The sequence below is a fragment of the Giraffa tippelskirchi genome, chromosome 4 (genome assembly GCF_054371585.1).
Source record: "Giraffa tippelskirchi isolate mGirTip1 chromosome 4, T2T-mGirTip1v1.2.pri, whole genome shotgun sequence".
Taxonomy (NCBI): domain Eukaryota; kingdom Metazoa; phylum Chordata; class Mammalia; order Artiodactyla; family Giraffidae; genus Giraffa; species Giraffa tippelskirchi.
This window is the reverse complement of record NC_137278.1, coordinates 134,545,227-134,566,961: the sequence shown is the minus strand read 5'-3', so window position 1 is coordinate 134,566,961 and position 21,735 is coordinate 134,545,227. Positions and strand designations below refer to the sequence as shown.

The following is a 21,735-nucleotide window of genomic DNA, read 5'->3' as shown; positions in this document are numbered from 1 at the left end:
TTTTGTTTTCAAGTTTATTTGTTAAAAGTGAACATTGTAGAACCTGAGAAAACCCACTCTATATCTTTTTAAAGAGCAAGTGAAAAAATTCCTTCTTTTTTTATGCTGAAAAAGTGATCTATGCTTTATTGTCAGGTGAGCAGGTGACTGGGCCTTCTGTTGGCCTCAATATTTGGTGTATTTGTTTGGCTTAAATCCCATGAAATTTGAAACCCAACACACTTAACTATTTCCATGCCTTCCCTATTCAAAAGTGGGTTGTCTCCATCTATTTTTCTCACTTAATTTTGGTAGAAAATAAAGGAATAAAAAAAAAATGTATTCACTTAGGTTATTGAATCATTTTTATAATTTTTTTTTTTTACAAAACTTAACAAATCTAGAAACTAAGGACATATACCTATATTAGTTGTACTGAAAGAATTACAAAGAGATACAACTTAGCTTTTTATTTCAATTCTGATGAAAATTCTTAAAAAGTAAGTAGATAGAAAGCAATAGCTCAGAGGGATTGAGGAATCTGAGTATAGAATAATCTCTCACCAGTTGAGAGCATTAAACTTCTGAAAAGTCCATGAGAGGAGAATTCCAGGTTGGGTAATTCAATATCTTAAGGGATGATATGTTTTACAGGGTTAGGGCCAAGCCTGAGTGAATCCACAAAATACTTTTACACTCATAAAAGTAAAAATATCACCGATAATATTATTACATATTTTAAATTGATGATTCCAACTTCTCACCTTTTGCCCATGAAAATGTCCCTAGAATCTTACATTTTGCTGTTGCATAGCAGATTATGACAAAAAATTAACTATTATTTACCCTGGTGGATCAGTGGTAAAGAATCTACCTGCCAATTCAGGAGATGCAGACTTGATCCCTGGGTCTGGAAAATCTCCTGGAGTAGGAAATGGCAATCACTCCAGTATTCTTGCCTGGGAAACCCAATGGACAGAGGAGCCTAGATGGTTATATCCCACGGGGTCGAAAAGAGTCAGACATGACTTAGCGACTAAACAACAAAATTAATTACTTAATGACATAATAGAAACTTATTATGAATAGAAGCTAAATGTCCTTTGAAAAGTATTTTCTAGTATATATGGCTACTGTAAGCATAAGGTGTTAATTCTCTTACCTTTCCAACGAATAGAACAAAGGGAAATCAAACTAAAGTTAAACGTTGATAGGTTTTGGGAAAGTTTTGCTTTTGACCTTCACCTTGGAAAATAAAACCTGAATTCTCATCTGGCATAATAGCTGGGAAAGCTTATAAGTGTGATTGTCATAATCCATCTGAGCATCTTCTCTTATGGGATAATCAAAGGGTTTGGGTCATTCCTCTTCAGGGAGTCTTTTGTCAACTATTAGTAGACTATAGGGACATGTTGATGGGTTCTGCCACACTAGAGTGTTAAAGAAGGCAGTTTAGTCAAATCACAAAACCAATGAATCACCTCTGCATGAGTCACATTTTCAATCGCTCCAACCCCATTTCTCCATTTTATTTAAATATTATTTAATATTGATTTTTTCACTTGAAAACTAACCTGTTTTTAGATAAATCAAAGTTTGCATTGTTCCTTAGACATGATGTTTTTAAATTGGAGGATAGCTGCTTTATAATGCTGTGCTGTTTTATTCTGTGCAACAATGTGAATCACTCATAAGTATATTTATGTGAATCAGTCATAAGTATATTTATATCTTCCTCTTTTTGAACCTATGCCCCCATCCCACCCCTGTAGGTCTAGACAATTTTTTAAGTGTCCTTGGCAATAAAGTTTCCCAAAATGGAATGTTTCATTACATAACTTAGCTTATATACTGTATTTTATTTTTATTTCTTACTAGGGAATATTTCAAATTTATACAAATGTTGGTGGAATAATATACAGAAACCTTACATATGCACTATCAGCTTCAACAATTATCAGCCATCATTAATCTCATTACCTGTAAACCACCACTCCATTATTTTAAGGCAAACCCCAAATATGTTAACTTCCAAGTAAATACATCTTTGCATATCAGTAATAGAAAAGTATGCTTTTAAAAATGTAGTCACATAGCAGAGTTTTTAAAATCAAAACAACCCCTACTGTTTATTGGTGATGTCTTGCAATCTTAGAGAAAGTTGAGTAAGCACCTAGGTTAGTAGATCAGTACACATTTTGAAACCATACTGAAAGGGCAGTCCAGGTTGGCCAGATTCTATCTGGAAGAAATGTTCAGTAAATTACAGATACTATGAATAAGGATATTTGTGCAAAACTGCACAAAATGTAGGCGGCAGGACAGGACCCTCAAGGAAACAGGCAAAGAAATGACAACAAAGTGCAATTTTTCTTTAAAACAGAAGCAATTTACAAGAGTTAGAATGAAGAAGGCAGACGATTTAGAGTTTGAGGGTGACATTTTTAAGGTTGTATAAATTAACAAAATTCAGAATATTGAAAATTCTATCAGACATATGATTGGGATTTATCATCAAATAAATTACATAAGGTTAAAAAAAGAGAGAGAGAGATAAAGTGTGGCTGAACCTCTAGGTTAAAACAGACAGGAGAAATATCAACCAATGAGTGTGTGAACCTGTTTCATTCTGATTCAAACACAGCAAGGGTAAAACAAAAGAGAGAATCAGGTATTTGAACACTGCCTGAATATTTGATAATATTAAGGAAACATTGGTTTACTTAAGGTGTGATGACATTTTAGCTATTTTTAAAGAGCTCTTATCTTTTTGAGATACATCCTGAATCGTGTATGGACCAAATGGTATGATGACTGGCATCTGCTTAGAAATAATCTGGGAATGATTATGGTTTTGGGTAGCAGGGAGGAAAGGTTTGGGTGTAGGTGAAATGCAACAGACAAGTATTAACAATTGTTGAAGTTAGATGGAAGACAGAGTTACAGACTATCACTCTCTACTTTGAAATATGTTAGAGATTTCCATATTAAACATGGTTAAGTTTCCCAGTTCAGAACTACTACATGTATTTTCTTTGCTATTTCTCCCAGAAGTTTAAAAGCAGAAGGAAGAGACTATCAGGTTCTTCAACCAACCAGAAATTTCTATTAACTGGCACCTTTGAATTTGGTCATTACAGATGAAGTTCATGATGGTGAGCCCAGGATACTCTGAAACATTGAAAGATTAAATTACATTTGATAAGACTGTGATTTTAAAATGAATCTTGCTATGTTCTAATTCTTTGAAAATCAGCAATCCATAGCAGGTACAATTTCCCCTTAATCGGAACGTTGCATTCCTCAGTCATTTAACAGAGCTTTTCCATATCCTTAGTTAGACGAAGGAGACTTTTGAGCAAATGTTCTTCCTCTGTGCCTGTGAAATTTGTACAGATCCATGTGCATATGTGCACTTCACCTAATACTGAGGACTCTTTTAGAGGAGGCTGTTATTCAGAAACACTCGCACACATAGTTCCAACCACTTAATAAAAGAGTAATTATAAGGAGTGGCCCCAGAATAGGAAAAAGTCAGAATTTGTATGGGACCTTTTATTCCAGACCCACTATATTCTGCTATTTATTTAAAGTATGGCTGTTCTGTTTGTAATTGCATGCTATGGTCTAAACACATCCTTTTTACATCTATAATTCAAAACACAAAAGGAGTTTGTTTAGACAAAAGTGTAACCAGAAAAAGGGCTAATAGTTATGCCCTTGATTTGATTGAAGCCATGCTTCAGGAAAATATCAACCAATTTGTAGGGAAGCATTAGAACTCTAATAATTTGGTATTATGTAGCTTGAACAACCAGTTAATTCATTGAAATTTTCACTTGTCTGAGGCTACAGGTTGTGTTTGTGAATCAAGGATAGATGATTCATCATGAGACTATTTTAATTACTCTTTGTAGCTAATATCTAGGATTTGTTCCTTTCTTTATAAAAATTCATCCATCACTTGATTATCTCTTACTAAAACTAAAATCTGTGCCAAACCACACATATTTCCATTAGATTTAAGAAGGGAAGAATCATTCTGCTTCCATCTGTTTGTATCCAGTCTCAGTGGGTGGGCAGCTGGAGACTCTCTCTTCCTTGCTGACAGGCAGAGAGGGACTCTGTTCCTCCTTGTGGTATCAATTAGGATTGAAAGATGCAGAGAAGTCTAAACAATCAAGTTTTCTTCATCCTCCACTCACATCATTATCCTGTTAATTTTGTAAAGTCTGAAATCTCTCTTATTTAAGTTCTCACTAGTAATAATCATATTCATGACAGCCCAACAGTATGCCAGGCACTTGTATCAAGTCAGTAATATCCTAACCTTTGTTCTTGTTCAGTCATTGTGTCCGACTCTTTGTGACCCTGTGGATTGCACCATGCCAGGCTTCCCTGTCCTTCACTCTCTCCTGGAGTTTGCTCACATTTATTTTCATTGAGTTGATGATGCCATATTATCTCCCCATTTTTCAAGTGGGGCAACTGATGATCAAAAAGATGGAGTAACTTATCCAAAGACCAGAGCTGGTGAAGGACTGGCTGAGCAGGACACACATACCCCCATGTCTGACTACAGAATCCCGTTCAATGTCCATGGAGTACCTACTCCATGTTGGACACTATTTCTAATAGAGTCCCTGTCATCAAGTAATGGAACTAAACTGGAGGGCTCAGCAAGAGAGTTGGGACAAATAGAGCAGGTGTCATGGAGGGAAAATGGTGTGGCTTCTGAGGTGAGAGGGGTTCCAGGCAGGAGTAATGGTTTCAGAAGTTTGGGCCCAGAAATAGCAAAATGACTATAGCCTACTTTATCTCAAATGGAACGTTCATGCAGGGTCTGTCTGAGGTTGGCCCTGACCACCAGTTAAGGAGTTTGAACATTCTGTAATTCTGGTATAAAAATAATGTAAAGCATTGGATTTTGTTTCGTTCTTCAAAGTGTGGATATTGCTATAGTGTTACAACATTGTTTGAAAGTAACTGTACAGCTAATACTTGATTTCGATGTACACTGATATAATACATGCATTATTTATATTTCATTTTTCTTTCAGAAAAGCTCTACTTCTTTTCTTTAAAGAACAAAAATTCAAAAACAAACAACCTCCCCATTATCCCTTAAAAAACAATCACTACAGTGCTTATATTTTGTGTCTGCCCCCCTATACTGTCATCATTAGTCACATAAGTAAACAGCATTAATATAAGAAAGGTAAACTAAATTCAGTGGGCCTTTCGTTCAGTCTTCCCATTGACAGCCAAGTGTTGGCTCCTTCAAGATAGCAGGGTTGAGTTATCTGCCCTACCACATTCTGTGTGACCATGTGGTCCAAACACAGGAGACGTGACCCAGAATAATAGCCTGTAAATCAATATAGGATATCTAACATTTACACAAAATAAAATAAATCATAAAGACAGTACAAACAATTCTATTCCATTTTGAAAGATTCAGAAAAGCAGATTTGCCTATCAAAGAAGTTATAAGTTATTTTAGCTATGACATTCCTGGTCCTTTCTATGTTTTAGGCTTTGGAACCAGCATCCTGTATCTACCTTCCATCCTCAGGCAGAGGATGAGGGATAAGAAATATTTGTCTGGTAACGTAAAACATTAAAATGGAGACTTAGTGGACAGTACCTTCAGTTAAACTTGGTTCTAGTCAGGGTTCCTGACTGATAGTCCATGTTATTTTGTGAATTGTTGTGACTCAGAAAGCCCAAAATGTGAAATTCTAAAAGCTTAAAGGAGTATTTACAGTTTCAGATAGTAGTAGATATTTCATTCTTTCCTCTGCTTGGAGGCATGGTAATATTGGGGTGGGAAGTTCCCTAATTAGGTGCTGACTGATGGAAGGGCCAAGCCTACCTCTTCCAGTACTATAGAAGTGATGCACTCCCTTAGCCGTTACAGCCACCAGCATCCAGGCTTGTGGGCATTCAGGTGAGAGATAACATATTCTCTTAACACTTAAGTGACTTCTAGGGGATGCTCCTCCCATTGGCCGGTGGGATGAAAAGCCAGAGTAAGGTAACACTGACTGTCTCTGGACCCTTGATAGTTGCCCTGGGGCCAGAGATGCTATTTTGACTCTCAGTGACCCTGTCAAACTAAAGGGCCATTTGCTGGCATTTCCAGTCATATGTCTGTCCCTGAGTTATCAGCTACGTGACTGAGCATAAACTGGCAGGGGATTTCCTACTGCAGAGGCTTTGTTTTTGTTAGTTTTAAGAAATTGGAGTTGTCTAAACTAAACGTAAAATCACAGAATAAATAATTAAATAGGTATGGAAATTTTAACAGATTCTAGATTTTATAACTTATTGTCTAAAGACATACTTTCTCTGCCCTATTCCTTTTCTCTTTTCCATCCCTCCAATGACCTCCATCTTAAATGGAGATATAGTTCATACACCTTTTTGTCCTACCATACAAATGTCATTTTTAAGAGAAAAACATTCAAATTTTACCTTCACACTTCACATCATCAAGTTCCTTCAGCACCTCTTTAATCCAACTGAAGTTCTAAATAAGTATATCAAGTGAGAGGAAAAAATATAAAAATATGCCAGTAAATACAGTCAAACAACTGGTATACTACTTGCCAATAGAAAGGACCCAACTATGAATACAACAACCCATTTCCCAGGTGGCACTAGTGGTAAAGAACTCACCAGTCAATGCAGGAGACCAAAGAGATGCAGTTTTGATCTCTGGGTCAGGAAGATCCCCAGAAGAAGAGCATGGCAACCCACTCCAGTATTGTTGCCTGGAGAATCCCATGGATAGAGGAGCCTGTTGGGATACTGTCCATAGGGTTGCAAAGAGCTGGACACAGCTGAAGTGACTTAGCAGGCATGCATACATGGATACAACAACTTGAATGACTCTCAAGAACATTATGCCAAATGAAAAAAAATTGATCCCACAAAAGATCCCATACACTATAATTTCATTTATGTAACATCCTGAAAATGATAAAAATAAATAAATAAAGAGATGGAAAATAGCTGTTTGCCAAGGGTAGAGAGAAAGAGGAGGGTGTGACTACAAAGGTTCTTCATCTCTGTGGCATGGAAGCTCTGTCTCTTGGTTGTGATGGTAGTTGCACAAATCTGTGCATGTGATAAAATGACACAGAAACTATGTATACATATTGCACCAGTGTCACTTTCCTGGCCTTGATATTGTAAGAAAATTATGTTCCAGGTAACTACTGGAGGAAACTAGCTTTGAAAAGTACATGGGGTCTCTCTGTGTTACTTTGCAACTTACTGTGAAACTGTAATTGCCTTAAAATAATAAATTTATACAAATCAACCAACAATGCTGACTCCTCTGCACAGCAAGTATAAACACAGCATAGCTACCAACGCCAAAAAAGTATCAGATCTTTTTTAAAGGTGTGCTGTCTCTAAAGAGTTGCTTCAAAGGCAAGAAGGAATAAAATCGTGCTGGACTGTGTTCTTGGGGCTATCACAGCGTCCTCCATTTCTCCAGTGCTCTGAACCATCTGACTGTTTTCTAGGGGTGCACAAAATGAGGATGGAAGCACGAACCCCTTTAGTTGGATCCCGTCAACAATCAAGGTCAGTTTGGTCATTTATAAGAACATTCTGCATCCAGGTACCATATTCCTCTCTCCCCTTTGAAAAAATTCCAGAAAATAAGGCATGTAGCCCCATGTAGCATGCAGGAAATGTTTCTTGAAACAGAAAGGATCACCATAGCCTCTCTCCTTAAAGAATGCCTCTCTCTCCCCACCTTTTTCAGTTCTTTGCTAAGTCTCCCTCCAAGTTCACCTAACTCATTAGCCTGATCTTTCTAGTGAAGTTGTATTAATGGCAAAGCAGGCAAACCTGTGAGCGATGTGGCAGCCCCAGGCGGTGGCCTCCTACGGTTCTCCCTGTGCACAGCGACCCGGCGGGCGGGGCATGAGAGTAAACTGCGAACCACCAGTTGCCCCTGTAGATGCTGCTGGGCAGCCCTCACCAAGTACCAACACTGCGAACACAACAGCAGCCTGATCAGCTGTCGGCCGAAGTTGCCTCCTGGTGAATTACATCTTTTTTTTTTTTTCTCATTTAACATTTTTATAGTACTGTGTGCTGCTGCTGCTGCTGCTGCTGCTAAGTCTCTTCAGTCGTGTCCGACTCTGTGCGACCCCATAGACGGCAGCCCACCAGGCTCCGCCATCCCTGGGATTCTCCAGGCAAGAATACTGGAGTGGGTTGCCATTTCCTTCTCCAGTGCATGAACAGGAAAAGTGAAAGTGAAGTCGCTCAGTCATGTCTGACTCTTAGCGACCCCATGGACTACAGCCTACCAGGCTCCTTCGTCCATGGGATTTTCCAGGCAAGAGTACTGGAGTGGGGTGCCATTGCCTTCTCCGATAGTACTGTGTACCCAGTGTTATAAAATTATGCCAAAACAAAGAGCAAAGTCCTTGTCCTGAGGAGTATGCGGTATAAAAGAAGCGAATGACGCAAGGAAAAATAACAGCACAAACACATAGGGTGGGGAGAAAATGTAAGGTAGAATCAGTAAGACTTTCAATAGACCAAGAAAGGAAAGGCTATCGGCAGGGCTCCAACTCCTCCCCACAAAACAGAAATATAATAGCAGTAGCAACAGTAACATTTGGAGGTGTTTCTCGTTATTAATATGCATCGTGCAGTCTTGTGGAATTAATTCTGTAATGCAGGTACTTTTATTATACCTACCTGGAAATAAAGGGTTTCTTTTAACTGTTAACAAACACCTCTAATGCTTACAAAGTTCCAAATATGCTTCTGAATAAATTAACTCATTTAATTCTCATAAAATCTTTCTGAAATAGGAACTGTTTCACTCACTTTACAGATAAAGGGAATGAAGCAGTCAGGTTAAGTGATTTGTTCAATGTGGCTCAGGTAGAAAGTGAGGGAGCCAGAATTTGAACCTGAGAAGTCAGAAGGATGGAGCCAAGATCCAAATCCAGGAAGCCCAACTCTGTGATGGCTCCAGGATTCATATCCACATGCTCTGACTCTCAAACCTGTCTGTTTCATTATGTGCAATGAAGTACAATGAAAAACTAATTTAATTTTAAAATATTTATATTGACTATTCACAATGCAGATTTATTTTGTAAAGGCCTTTAATATTGCGATGAAAAAGTGTTTATTTGAAGAATAAATATTGTTTTAAAAAAAAGGGGAACATGTTTTCCTCCTTCCTTCCTTCATTCAATAAACATGCATGAGTGTCTGTTTACACCAGACACTATGTGAGGTACCACGGTGACAGCAGTGACCGAAAGAGACAAAAATGAGAGAAAATTAGGGAACTGGACATGATGTTCATTTGAATGATGAACATACACTAGATTTATCAGGAGCGCTAGGGGCAAATAGCCAACAGGAAATAAGGGAACATTTTAATCTTATTATACGGGGAATGACATTATTCTGGGCTGGACTGTCCCACATGAGGATTCTTTAGCCCTCTTTTCATTTCCTCCCTTCTGTTTCCTTCATTGTAGTTTCAGCACTTCAACAAGAACACGTTATCAAATAACACTTAGTACAGACATTTGTTAACGCTTCAAATACTGCTCTGCGTGACAGAAGGAGTAACATTAATGATAAGAGCTATCACATATTAAACGCTTCTTATGTATTAGGCATTAGTCTAAGAATTTTACGTATGTTAACTCATTTAATAGATCGTGAGATCGATTCTATTATGATCCCAATTTTATAGACAAAGAGATGGAAACTCAGAAAGATTAAGAAACTTACCCAAGGATATAATGCTAAAATTTGGAGGTTTTAATCTGTTAATGGAAATTAGGTTTGGGATTACCTATAGGTTTCAGTCACTCTTTGAATTCCCTTCCTCATTACAGTGTGAGTGAGTGTTTTACAAGTCTGGAAATGGTGAAGTGGCATGCAGACCTCTGAACTTGCAATGAAAAATTAGTATAAAAGATCCCTAGAGAAAAAAGAGATTCTGAGAGTTAAGTTTTCAAAGTCTAATATCAAAAGCCAAAATTGGCTTAAACATCTATTTTGGAGATAGGAGAGTGAAATTTATTACTGTCTTCTCATTTCATTTTTTTAAAATAAATTTTTACTTTCTGATTCTTCTTTAGCATGCTAAAATGAAAAATAAAATCAATATAAACTAAAATAAGAAGAGAAATTCACAGCCTTCCAAGCTACCTTTTAAGAAAAGCATAATAAAGCATTAGCTTGGAAGTCTTTTTCATGATTATGTATATTGTACCTATACCAAAATAAAATATCCTCTTGAGAACAAGAAAAATAATTTGGTTTTCCCATACAGAGGACAACAAAGTCTGGTCTTCCTATCTGAGCTTAGGTTTTAAAACACTAACATTATAAAGAGTTATAGTCCTCTATTAAAGGGCCATAATAAAATGATAAAATAATAAAATGTATCACTAACTCTTACATTCAGTTATTTTGTTCCCTGTGAGCACAGTTCACTTCCGACGTTCAAGAGAGAGGCAGAGCTATGGGATATTTGCAGAGAAATCATGCAAGGACACAGACCATATATTCCCCAACCCACCTCCTCCCAGCAATCTCCACTGAACTCTTAAATTCCCGAATGGTCCCTACCTTCTTTCTCTGCTTAGGCCAGTCTTTCTGTTGAGAATCCTCCCCTACTTCCTTCACTTCTTGGCCTGGCTGACTTTTATTTCTGCTTCAAAACCCAGCTGAGGTATCATCTGGTCTAGAAATGTTCTCTGACCCCTTTCCTAAGCCAGGTTTGGTGACAGAGTGCTCAAATCTGGTTTTTTCCCCCTGGCCCTTCACATGCTGTTAACACAACTGTGTGCTTATTTATTCTTTCCTCCAGTAGACTCATCCTTTTACTCAACAAACATTTCTTGAGCACCTGGGACTGTGGTAGGTGTTAGGGAGACAAGGAGAAAAGAAACTCCCTAATACACTTCCTGGGGGATCATGATAGTCAATGATTGTTTGCAGAATGAATGAATGGAATTAGGTCATTACAAACAGTGGAAAGAAGACCAGAAGATTAGCAGGCACATGAAAGTGATTTGTTTTTTCCATTCTCCCATTTCTCACGGCCCCCTCTGTTGTATAACACCTCTCTAAGCTTCTTGCTTTAAGTTTTCGCTCTCCTCGTAGTCTTCATCTTACTGCTGTCTTTATGGGAAGCAGGAACTTTGGCATAGGAGGGACCACAGTTCTGATGCCAGCCCTGTCCCTTACTCTCTCTGTGATCCTTGGCTCTTTGCTTAATTTCTCTGAGCTGGAATCTCCTCCTCTGTAAAATGGAGATTACAAATACCTATGCGGTGGAGTACTGTGTGAAGATCAAATATGATTCACACATGAAAAGGGCTTGACTCAGTCTGAAGAGTCTTCCTTTCCTTTCTTTTGGCTCTCCCCTTCTTCTATCCCTCATCTTCCTACAAGACATCATCAGGGTAGTAGTAGTATGTGAGATGGTTCCATGTGATACATGGAATTTTCTGGAATAGTAATATTACTTTTATATATATTATACATTTTTAGAATAGTAATATTACTTATATATATTAAAATATATGGTCATTAAACTTCATTCAACTTTTGTTTTCTATAGAAATTATTGCTTTGGATTTGCAAAAAATAAAAGAGAGATTTAAGTTTTTAAAAACAGGAAAAGAATTTGAAAAAGAATGAAGATATATATACTTCATAATAAAATAAAAATTAAATTTAAAAATGAGAAGAAAAAAAACAAAACCAAAAAAATAGAAATATTATTGTCAGTACAAAGGATAAGGGGGGGAATATATGCCTAAAAACCACTGTAGAAATGAACAAAAATAATGATATGAAAGAAGAAAAACCTTTAGCTCAGAAGTTCACAAGCTGCTATATTTATTATGCTTGCCCTGAGAGCTTGATAAACTGAGAAGTAAGCCTCTTGAAAGCGAAAGAGGAGAGTGAAAAAGTTGGCTTAAAACTCAGCATTCAAAAAACTAAGATCATGGCATCCGGTCCCATTGCTTCATGGCAAATAGATGGGGAAATAATGGAAACAGTGACTTTATTTTTCTGGGCTCCAAAATCACAGCAGATGGTGACTGCAGCCATGAAGTTAAAAGATGCTTGCTCCTTGGAAGAAAAGCTATGACCAACCTAGACAGCATATTCAAAAGCAGAGACATTACTTTGCCAACAAAGGTCCATCTAGTCAAGGCTATGGTTTTTCCAGTAGTCATGTATGGATGTGAGAGTTGGACTATAAAGAAAGCTGAGGACCGAAGAATTGATGCTTTTGAACCGTGGTGTTGGAAAAGAATCTTGAGAGTCCCTTGGACTGCAAGGAGATCCAACCAGTCAATCCTAAACGAAATCAGTCATGAACATTCATTGGAAGGACTGATGCTGAAGCTGAAACTCCAATACTTTGGCCACCTGATGTGAAGAACTGGAACTGACTCATTGAAAAAGACCCTGATGCTGGGAAAGACTGAAGGCAGGAGGAGAAGGGTACAACAGAGGATGAGATGATTTGATGGGATCACCAACTCGATGGACATGAGTTTGAGCTAGCTCTGGGAGTTGGTGATGGACAGGGAAGCCTGGTGTGCTGTAGTCTACGGGGTTGCAAAGAGTCGGACACGACTGAACAACTGAACTGAACTGAACTGAACCATAGTTATGCATTTCTCAAATGTCACTTGTAAAACAATCCAGTCCTGGGTCTGACAAAGATTAACTGTTAAGCTGCATGGACATGCTTTTGGCTTTCTTAGCATAGAATTAGTCTCTAATAGGCTAAGAAGTCAGTCTTGGGTCTGTAGATGGTACCTGTCCAGTTCTGACTACGATTAAATATAAAGTGAAAGAAGATTGTTCTGTACACCTAAGAATAATTAATGCCTAAATAGAATTTCCAAAGATGTTCTAAGTCCCCCACACTGTGTACTCCATTTCTTGATCTATAATATAGGGAGAATTATAGAATCTAGTTCAATAGGCTAGGGTCAAATGAGGGTCAAATGTTAAAAGAAGCACTTAGTAACATATAGGGAATATAATAACTGATATGTATGTGTGAGCCATTATTATGATGAATACAGTAGAGACTAGCCTCTTTGGGGCACCTAGCACTGCCTACTCGGGCAGAAGAACTGGCCTCCTATGCCCACAGCCTTGAAAGTTATTTATCCCTTTACCCCAGTCTTTCTGTTTTTTTGAGGTTTTGTGATAAAATCAGCCCATTAGAAGCTTTCTGTCTCTGAACACATATTTGTTGTTGTTCAGTCGCTAAGTCATGTCGGACTCTTTGCCACCCCATAGTATTCTGTAACTTGGGGAGATCAGATCCTCCCTTCAGTGTCTGTGCTTACAGTCTTTTACCAAAAACACAGATTTTCTACAGATTCATTTGTTAGAATTTGAGACTATATCACACACACAAACATTTCTTGTGTTCCATATGAGAGAGTCCACCAATCTCACCCACTCCTTAGAGACTTATTTGCAGTGGGGACAAAAACAAACAAACAAAAAAACCCAAGGTCAACTTTACCTTCTCCCAGCAAACGTTAAGGTCAGTAAAAAGTTTTAACCAAAGCTGAAACAAACCCAGGCCCTGGAAATTGTGACCTGGGTGTAGGATGCTCTCTTTACAACATAAGACGATTTAGTCATAATGATGATGTCATAATGATTATGTCTGCACTGCCTAGCGGAGAGGGCAATGGCACCCCACTCCAGTACTCTTGCCTGGAGAATCCCATGGATGGAGGAGCCTGGTAAGCTGCAGTCCATGGGGTCGCGAAGAGTCAGACGCGACTGATGGACTTCACTTTTCGCTTTTCACTTTCATGCACTGGAGAAGGTAATGGCAACCCACGCCAGTACTCTTGCCTGGAGAATCCCAGGGACGGGGGAGCCTGGTGGGCTGCCATCTATGGGGTCGCACGGAGTCGGACACGACTGAAGCGACTTAGCAGCAGCAGCAGCACTGCCTAGGGAGCGAGTAAAGATGAATATAGGAAATCAAGAATTTGGGAAACAGACCATTCACGGTGAAAGGCTGGCCACTCCCTCCTCTTCTTAAGGGTGCCAAAGTGCACCACTACCCAACCAATAACAAAGAAAGCAGGTCCAGCAGCCTTGGGGGATGGGGCACCTGACCAGGTGGCGGAGGAGGTAAGTGCAAGACCAGGTCTGCTTACACCTCCAGGGCAGAGGTTACCCTTCGCTTCTCCTCTCTTCTCTTATCAGGGTCTAAGATGCCTCTGAGACAGGTAGAAATACACCTTTTGCACTAAGAGATACACATCAAGAGCCAACCTGGCGTCCTCCGGTGAAATCAGGCCCAAGTATTTAAAGGCTCTGCGGAGGACTGCAGGTGGGGATCTCTGGATCATCCCTGGTTTAGTTTACCCAGTTCCTCTAACCAAGTCAGCAGCCTGGTACCCACTTCCTGGGCTGGTTCCGGTGCACGTGGAAGGGACACTCTCAACCTTTCCCTGCTGGATCACTAAGGGGAAGCTAAGGGACGCGCGGTTTCTCCACTTCCAGCCAGCGCTCACTAGGGCGCACGCCCACCTGTGCGAATAGCCCCTCCCTGCACCTCGCGCGGCTCTGGAGCTGGTCCCCGCGCTCACCCCTCTCCTCTCCCGGACTCCGAGGTGCTCCCAGCGTCCCCGCTCCCGTTTCCATCCTCTCTTCATTCCATTCTTTCTCTCCCTTTTCTCCATTTTCCTTCCTACTCCTACTCGTCTAGGGGTCTGGACCCTTATCGCTCTCTCCTTCTCCCCTCCTCGTTGTACTTCAACCCTCTTTCCCGACGGCTCCTGTCCGTTCCCTTGGCTCCACTTGTCTTTTCTGCTTGCTTTGCTGCGCCGCTCTTTCCCTGTTTTCTGCGCGCCCCAGGCTTCTCAGTCCGACGGCAAGGAACGCGCTCACCGCCGTCAGCCAAGGTCCGCAGATTCAGCGCTGATCTCGCCTTCTTACTCCCCTAAAGAAGCCTCCCCGGAGTTCCCTGGGCCAAGCCAGAGCTCCCGACCCAGGGAACAGCGCTGGCCTCCCGGGGGACCCACCTGTCAGGGAAGATGGGTCTATTTTAGGTCCTGCATCCAGTGTCCACACTCCGAGGACGCGGGCATGGGTCCCGCGACTCGGGTAACACCTCTCCAGCAAGATCCTGAGCTGACGCGGAGCCAGTTCTTCCAGAGAGTCTCGGACCCCTGGCCAGGCAGGCGGCGGCGCCACGGCTGTGGATGGCGGTCTCAAAACAAGCATCTCGAAATTCGAGCACCCAGGGAATCCCGGGCTCGCGGGCGGGGCGTTCCAGCGCAAGCACCCACTGCCCGCCCCCCAGGAATAGGCCGCCTTGGCACAGTCACTTCTCCTGGCATAGAGACTCACAGGAGCTTTCCCAGCCTGTGCCCTTTACCTCGGTTTGCCCTGGTTTACCTAATTTCTAGTCAGTCGGGTTATTAGCCTGCAGTAACCCACACGCAGTGGGATCCTTTGGAAAATGATAAGGATTTCGGACCATCAACAAGACACAAGGCGCCACAGCGCCTGACCTAAGCCCCAGAAGGTTGAGAGATCACGCTGCAGACGTGTGCGTGTCCCCATGCGCACCCGAGCGCGCGAGCGCGTACACACACACATATCCCAGTTGGGATCCAGCCACAGGTTTGCACACTGACAAGCTTTTAAGTCAAGGGAAAATATAAACAGCTTCACTCACCCGCCTTTTCCTTCCCTCTCCCGATTGAGATCCAGGGGAAAAGGGTGGATTAAGAGACCCTTCTTTCTTTTCTTTTCGCCTTTCTAAAGAGTGGAAATTTCCATCATGAGATAGGGGGCAGCATCCCCAGTGTCGCGTTTCCTGTGGACCCTCCCTTCCAGCCCCAGCCACCAATCGTCAGGCGGCAACCTGAGATGTCAACGAAAGCATCCTCCCAGGTGGGGCTGAGCTGTCCAGCTGTCCTCCAAAAGTGAAGCCTGGGACCTGCCAGCCCCTGCTCCAGCTTTCCTGGGCCCACGACAACAGAGGATATCGTGGTGTGAGTTGAGCTTTTCTGTAGGTTTGGTTTTTTTTTTTTTTTTTGAATGATTAAGTTTCTTCGCTAGTCAAGGTTGCATATATTGGATCTTTCCTGTATGTGGAAATATATGTCCATGCTCATTTTGAAGTCTGTAAAAGAGTCTTTTTTTCAGTAGGTGGCTCTAAACTTCCTGTAGGTTTGATGATGTCCAACCTGAATCTGACATAAAGGAAAAAAAATTGAGGAAGGGTTGCAAATGAAAAACCTGTTATTCACAGTAAAAATCACTTAATGCAAGAGCACTGTAGAAGATAGCTTGCCAGCCCTTAATCATGGCTAGGGGTCTTTTGCAGTCATTTCCCACCCACTCCCCACTGCCTCCACTCCAGGATTCCACTGTAAGCATAATCCTCAGTATATATGAAGAAGGAAATGGGATTTAATAAATAGCACTATAATTTCAGTTCTGCTTGTTAAAGGCACCACTTACCATTTTAAGGAAAGCTGTTTACATTGAAACTTTTCTGAGGTTAACCAAAATTTCTGTTCCCAAAAAGCCTATGCATGTAACAAATATGTTCACAACCTCCTGTTTATTTAATGCTCATTCGTCATTCTTTAAGGGAAAAAATGTTCTCCTATAGAGACCTGACCCCATAGTTTAACAAACTTATCAGGCAACGCAAATTACTTTCTAAATTCTCACATACCAAATTTAACTTTATCCAGAATGGTAAGGTTCACTGTTCAGACTGAATATCTAGAACTGTCTTATTTTACAGTTCCCATTAACTAATGCATCAGCAGCATCTCAGCACTTAGAGAAAAAAAAAGAACAACAAAAACAAAAATCCATCCAGACAATGCAGATATATAATAATCAGGAGTATTAAAAACTCTCCATTAACACACATACACACACATCTGCTGCTGCTGCTGCTAAGTCGCTTCAGTCGTGTCCGACTCTGTGCGACCCCATAGACGGCAGCCCACCAGGCTCCTCCATCCCTGGGACTCTCCAGGCAAGAACACTGGTGTGGGTTGCCATTTCCTTCTCCGATGCATGAAAGTGCAAAGTGAAAGTGAAGTCGCTCAGTCGTGTCGGACTCTTCGTGACCCCATGGGCTGTAGCCCATCAGGCTCCTCCATCCATGGGATTTTCCAGGCAAGAGTACTGGAGTGGGTTGCCATTGCCTCTCAAATTGTATTAAAACCATCCAACAATGTAAATTGAGTATAAGGATGATGTGATAACTACCTTCACTGGAGTTACCATTTTGAAACCTAAAAACAAATACATTAATTATTTAAACAGGATATAGAGGGTATATTTTTTATGAAAGCTGATTATCCCCTGCCTAGCCAAATGCAACAAGCATCTTTAGTTTGTCATAAGAAGTTTCACCTTATGAAATTAGAATACATCAGAATAATTTTGATGTCTCTTTAAACTTGTTAAAACTAAATTATCTTCACATTATTACATTTTTCCATTGATTCTTGTTTAATAAATATAAGCATCTTTTATAAAAGTACTACATTGTCAAAACTGGTAAAATTGGGAGAGGATTAATGAGAGATCATGATAGATATATATTTCTCTCTACCTAAATTAGTAAAAGCAAAATCCAAGGTTCTAAAACAAAAGGCCCTTTCAGAGAAAATATAAATAAAAATGGGATCAATGCAGTCCTAAGATTGATACTAGTTCACTATGCAGCTACTCGACCTTTTAATAAATTGCTTATTTAGTCAGTTCTTGGTGTCCATATCTTAGCTAGTACAGAAAAGTAGTGGTTCATTGCCTAATTTTCTAGAGAACTATAGGTTGTTCATTTACATATGTGCTACTTACTTTAATCATACATGTATTGAAATAAAATGCGTTGCATTGCCTACAAAGCCACAAAGTGATGAGCAAAATTCAAATTTGTCATCTTTTGTAGCTATTTTACATTCTGAGAGTTTTAGAAGAGCTCTGAGCAATATCCAGGTGGTCTGAGACAACTGGTATGCCATTGTCTTTCCGTGATACAATCAAACTCTTGAGCCTTTGATGACTATGCTGAATCTGCTTAACAATCCTCAAGGGCTTGTTTTAAACCAGTGTTTGAAAGAGAAGGGAATGGCAATCCTTGGAGAAGGGAATGGCAATCCACTTCAGCATTCTTGCCTGGAGAATCCCATGGACAGAGAATCCTGGTGGGCTGCAGTCCATGGGATCTCAAAGAGGCGGACACAACTGAGCAACTACTACTACTACTACTTGTGAGGCTGGTGTTTTTATCTTTACTTTTCAGATGAGAAAACAGAGTGAATGAGTTAAGGGACTTGCCAGAGGCAGAATCAGAGTAAGGATTCAGCTATATATGATTCCAAAGGTCTCCCCTTTCCATCCCACCTTTAGACTTGTCCTCATCTGGGCTCCAGAAGCACATCATAACACACGAGTATAGGCCCCACTAGACTTCAAGCTCCTGCGCAACCATCCTCTGTTTATTCTTATCAGTGTTCCTGGTATTTGCCATAGGGTAGTTCTATAGTCAGAGAAGGCAATGGCAACCCACTCCAGTACTCTTGCCTGGAAAATCCCATGGATGGAGGAGCCTGGTAGGCTACAATCCAAGGGGTCGCGAAGAGTCCGACACGACTGAGCGACTTCACTTTCACTTTGCACTTTCATGCATTGGAGAAGGAAATGGCAACCCACTCCAGTGTTCTTGCCTGGAGAATCCCAGGGACGGAAGGGCCTGGTGGACTTCTGAGTATGGGGTCTCACAGAGTCAGACACGACTAAAGCGACTTAGCAGCAGCAGCAGCAGCTCTATAGTTATTTATTGGATGAGTGGATGAACTAATGAAGAACACCCCTACAATATGTATACTGTCACAAACACTACCTGTGCCTGAGTCATTTGTTAAACAAAGTGATCTGTGATTTATCCCTAGTGATATTTTGCATCTTCTCTCAATTTTTTCTCTGTAGTTAAGAAGAACCGTAATTAGGTGGCCAGTTAGAATTTTGGTGCCCAGAGAGACAATCGCTGATTGAGTCTGCCAGGATACCAGTTACTCTGACATGCTTTGCACAACTGGTGTTTGAACAGAGACTGACATTGATTTGCTATTGCCGGGTAACACAATCGCATGACAGCTTTCAGAAAATACCGAATTACTCTCAAAGCAAATTTTCCCCTTTGCGACATTCCTCTGAGAGCTAGAAACATAGTCATGTCAAACTTAACTTACTATTTCCTTTATTTGGAAAAATAAAATGAAAGAACTTATCACTACTCTCCAAAAACTAGAGATGTTTAATGAGAATTACCACATTTAAAATAAGTATTAATATATACATGTATGTTTTGCAAATGAATAAGATGTAGAACATGTAAAGTTAAACACTTGGTTTCTGATTTCTGGAACCAGAATCCTTCCTGGGTTTGAATTCCAACTCTGATATTTACTAGCTGGTAACTAGTTATTAGTTATATAATAATAAGGTAAATTATTAACTTCTCCATGCCCCAGTTTCCTCATCTGTAATTTGGGGATAACATGGGCTTCCCACATGGTGTTAAAGAACCACCTACAATGGTAAAGAACCTGCCTACCAATGCAGGAGACTTTAGAGACTCAGGTTCAGTCCTTGGGTTGGGACAATCCCCTGGAGGATGGCATGGTAACCCACTCCAGTATTCTTCCCTGAGAAACCCCATGGACAGAGGAGCCTGGAGGGCTACAGTCCATAGCGTCGCAAAGAGTTGGACACGACTGAAGTGACTTAGCATGTATTTTTACCTATTCTAGAGTTGTTTCAAAAAATTAAGTAAGTCTCGTAAGGCTCTTAAATCATCCTTTTTCACATGGAAAATACTGATTATAGTTGTATCATCTGTTACTGAAAATTTCTTATAATTACCCTAAAACTTCATTCTATTCTCCTGGGCCTGTTTCCTCATTCTTAGCACAAGAGAGTAGACTATTTGATCCTTGCATCCTGTGTGATCTTAACATTCTACAATTGCACAGCTCGTGGGTATTTACTTCTTTTATTCCCTTGTTACCACAATAAAACCCTAGTTCCCTAAAATTTGCCTTCGGAAGTAATGGAGAACAGGAAACTATCATTAACCTATTACGTAAATTTCTTAAGATTGAAATTTAAAGCAATACAAAATTTGCAGTTTAATTTTGAAACCATGAAAACGTTTAACTTCTAGTCTTCAAATATAAAAGATAGATGTTGTGAAAGAGGTCAAAACTGTGTGCTTGCTTTTCCATGGCCCTGTTCCAATGCTGCAGTAGGTTTCATTCTTTCTCATTGTATAATAAATTGTTTACATGGTTCCTCTGGAGACTCTAAATTCTATAGATGTGATACGAAAACATATTTGCTAAATAAATAAATGAGTCAATCAATTGATGCTTCTCTGTTTTACAAAAAGTTGAAAAGCTAAGTGATAATTTTCTTCAAGATAAGGATAGAATTTAATCAAACAAAAAACATTTCAAATTCAAATACCACTATGAAGACACTTTAGGAACTCACTGGTTTAAAATTATAATCTGGCTTTGCGTGCTGTGCTTAGTCACTCAGTCGTGTGTCTGACTCTTTGCGACCCCGTGGACTTCAGCCTGCCAGGCTCCTCTGTTTATAGGGATTCTCCAGGCAAGAATACTGGAGTGGGCTGCCATACCCTCCTCCAGGAGATCTTGCCAACCCAGGGATTGAACCCAGGTCTCCCACATTGCAGACAAATTCTTTACTGTCTGAGCCACCAGGGAAGCCCTGGAGGAGGCCATGGTAACCCACTCCAATATTCTTGTCTGGAGGATCCCCATGGATGGAGGAGCCTTACAGTCCATGGGGTCACAAAGAGTCAGACATGACAGAGTGACTAAGCACAGCGTGCAAAGCCAGGTTGTAATTTTAAACCAGTGAGTTCCTAAAGTGTCTCCATAGTGGTATTTGCATTAATGTTTTTGTTTGATTACATTCCATCCTTATCTTGAAGAAAACTATCACTTAGCTTTTCAACTTTTTGTAAAACAGAGAAGCATCAATTGATTGACTCATTTATTTATTTATTCATCAAATGACTTTACTGGGGGTCTTATTTTACTCCAGCCTGGATGAAGGTTCTTCCTAACCTGTGTGGGACATTGGAAGAACTGAGTCTTCTTGAGATTTTCTTTGCCACTCCATGTAGCTGTCGCTGACCAAGGGGGATTCCTCCTTCTGTGTCACCTAGGGGTTCAATGCTTTTCCAGATCCTTCTCTGATGAGGCTTTCAGCAAAACAGAACATCCAGACTCTTCTCTTTCATGTCATCCCACTTGGACAGCCTTCAATAGCTCGCAAGTGCAGACTATGTAAATATGCTAAGTTCTGAGGAGTGAGGCGCATCTCTGAAGGGTATTCTAAGGTGGACAATTCAGGGTTGAAATTCTGACTAATTTGACTGCACAAAGGAAGGCTCTGACATGAAGCCTCATGTATGTTGCTTTTACTTGAGACATCTCTCCTCTCTGAACTTTGTCTGCCCACAGGTAGTCCCCTGTTTAACGCTCATGACCCCATGTCCTTCCTCAGAAAATCCAGTCCTGTCTGCATTTGCTCATCCTCTGATTTAAAAAACATTTATTTGGTACTTCCTAAGTTCTAGCTATGAGTGACAAAATGGTGAGTCAAAATAGA

General features: G+C 40.3%; 1 protein-coding gene and 1 long non-coding RNA gene across 27 annotated transcripts in view; one reads left to right on the top strand and one right to left on the bottom strand.

Annotated features, from left to right (window-relative positions):
- SLC38A4 (solute carrier family 38 member 4) overlaps nt 1-15,907 on the bottom strand; it is a 77,790-nt gene extending 61,883 nt beyond the window's left edge. For 5 of the 26 annotated variants that reach the window (XM_081483105.1, XM_081483094.1, XM_081483112.1 and 2 more), the window contains exon 1: nt 13,553-13,604. The gene's annotated coding sequence lies outside the window, so the exon portion shown is untranslated. Of the gene's footprint in view, nt 1-853; nt 939-3,098; nt 3,151-6,456; nt 6,512-6,660; nt 6,793-7,845; nt 7,991-13,552; nt 13,605-13,749; nt 13,995-15,074; nt 15,276-15,733 lie in introns of those variants that run through there. The other 21 variants (XM_081483104.1, XM_081483095.1, XM_081483090.1 and 18 more) reach the window with 14 other exon arrangements.
- On the top strand, nt 13,742-16,178 carry LOC145503512 (uncharacterized). The gene is made up of 2 exons (XR_014051522.1): nt 13,742-13,864; nt 15,823-16,178. It is a non-coding gene; the product is annotated as an uncharacterized LOC145503512 (long non-coding RNA).
- Nucleotides 16,179-21,735: the final 5,557 nt, after the last annotated feature.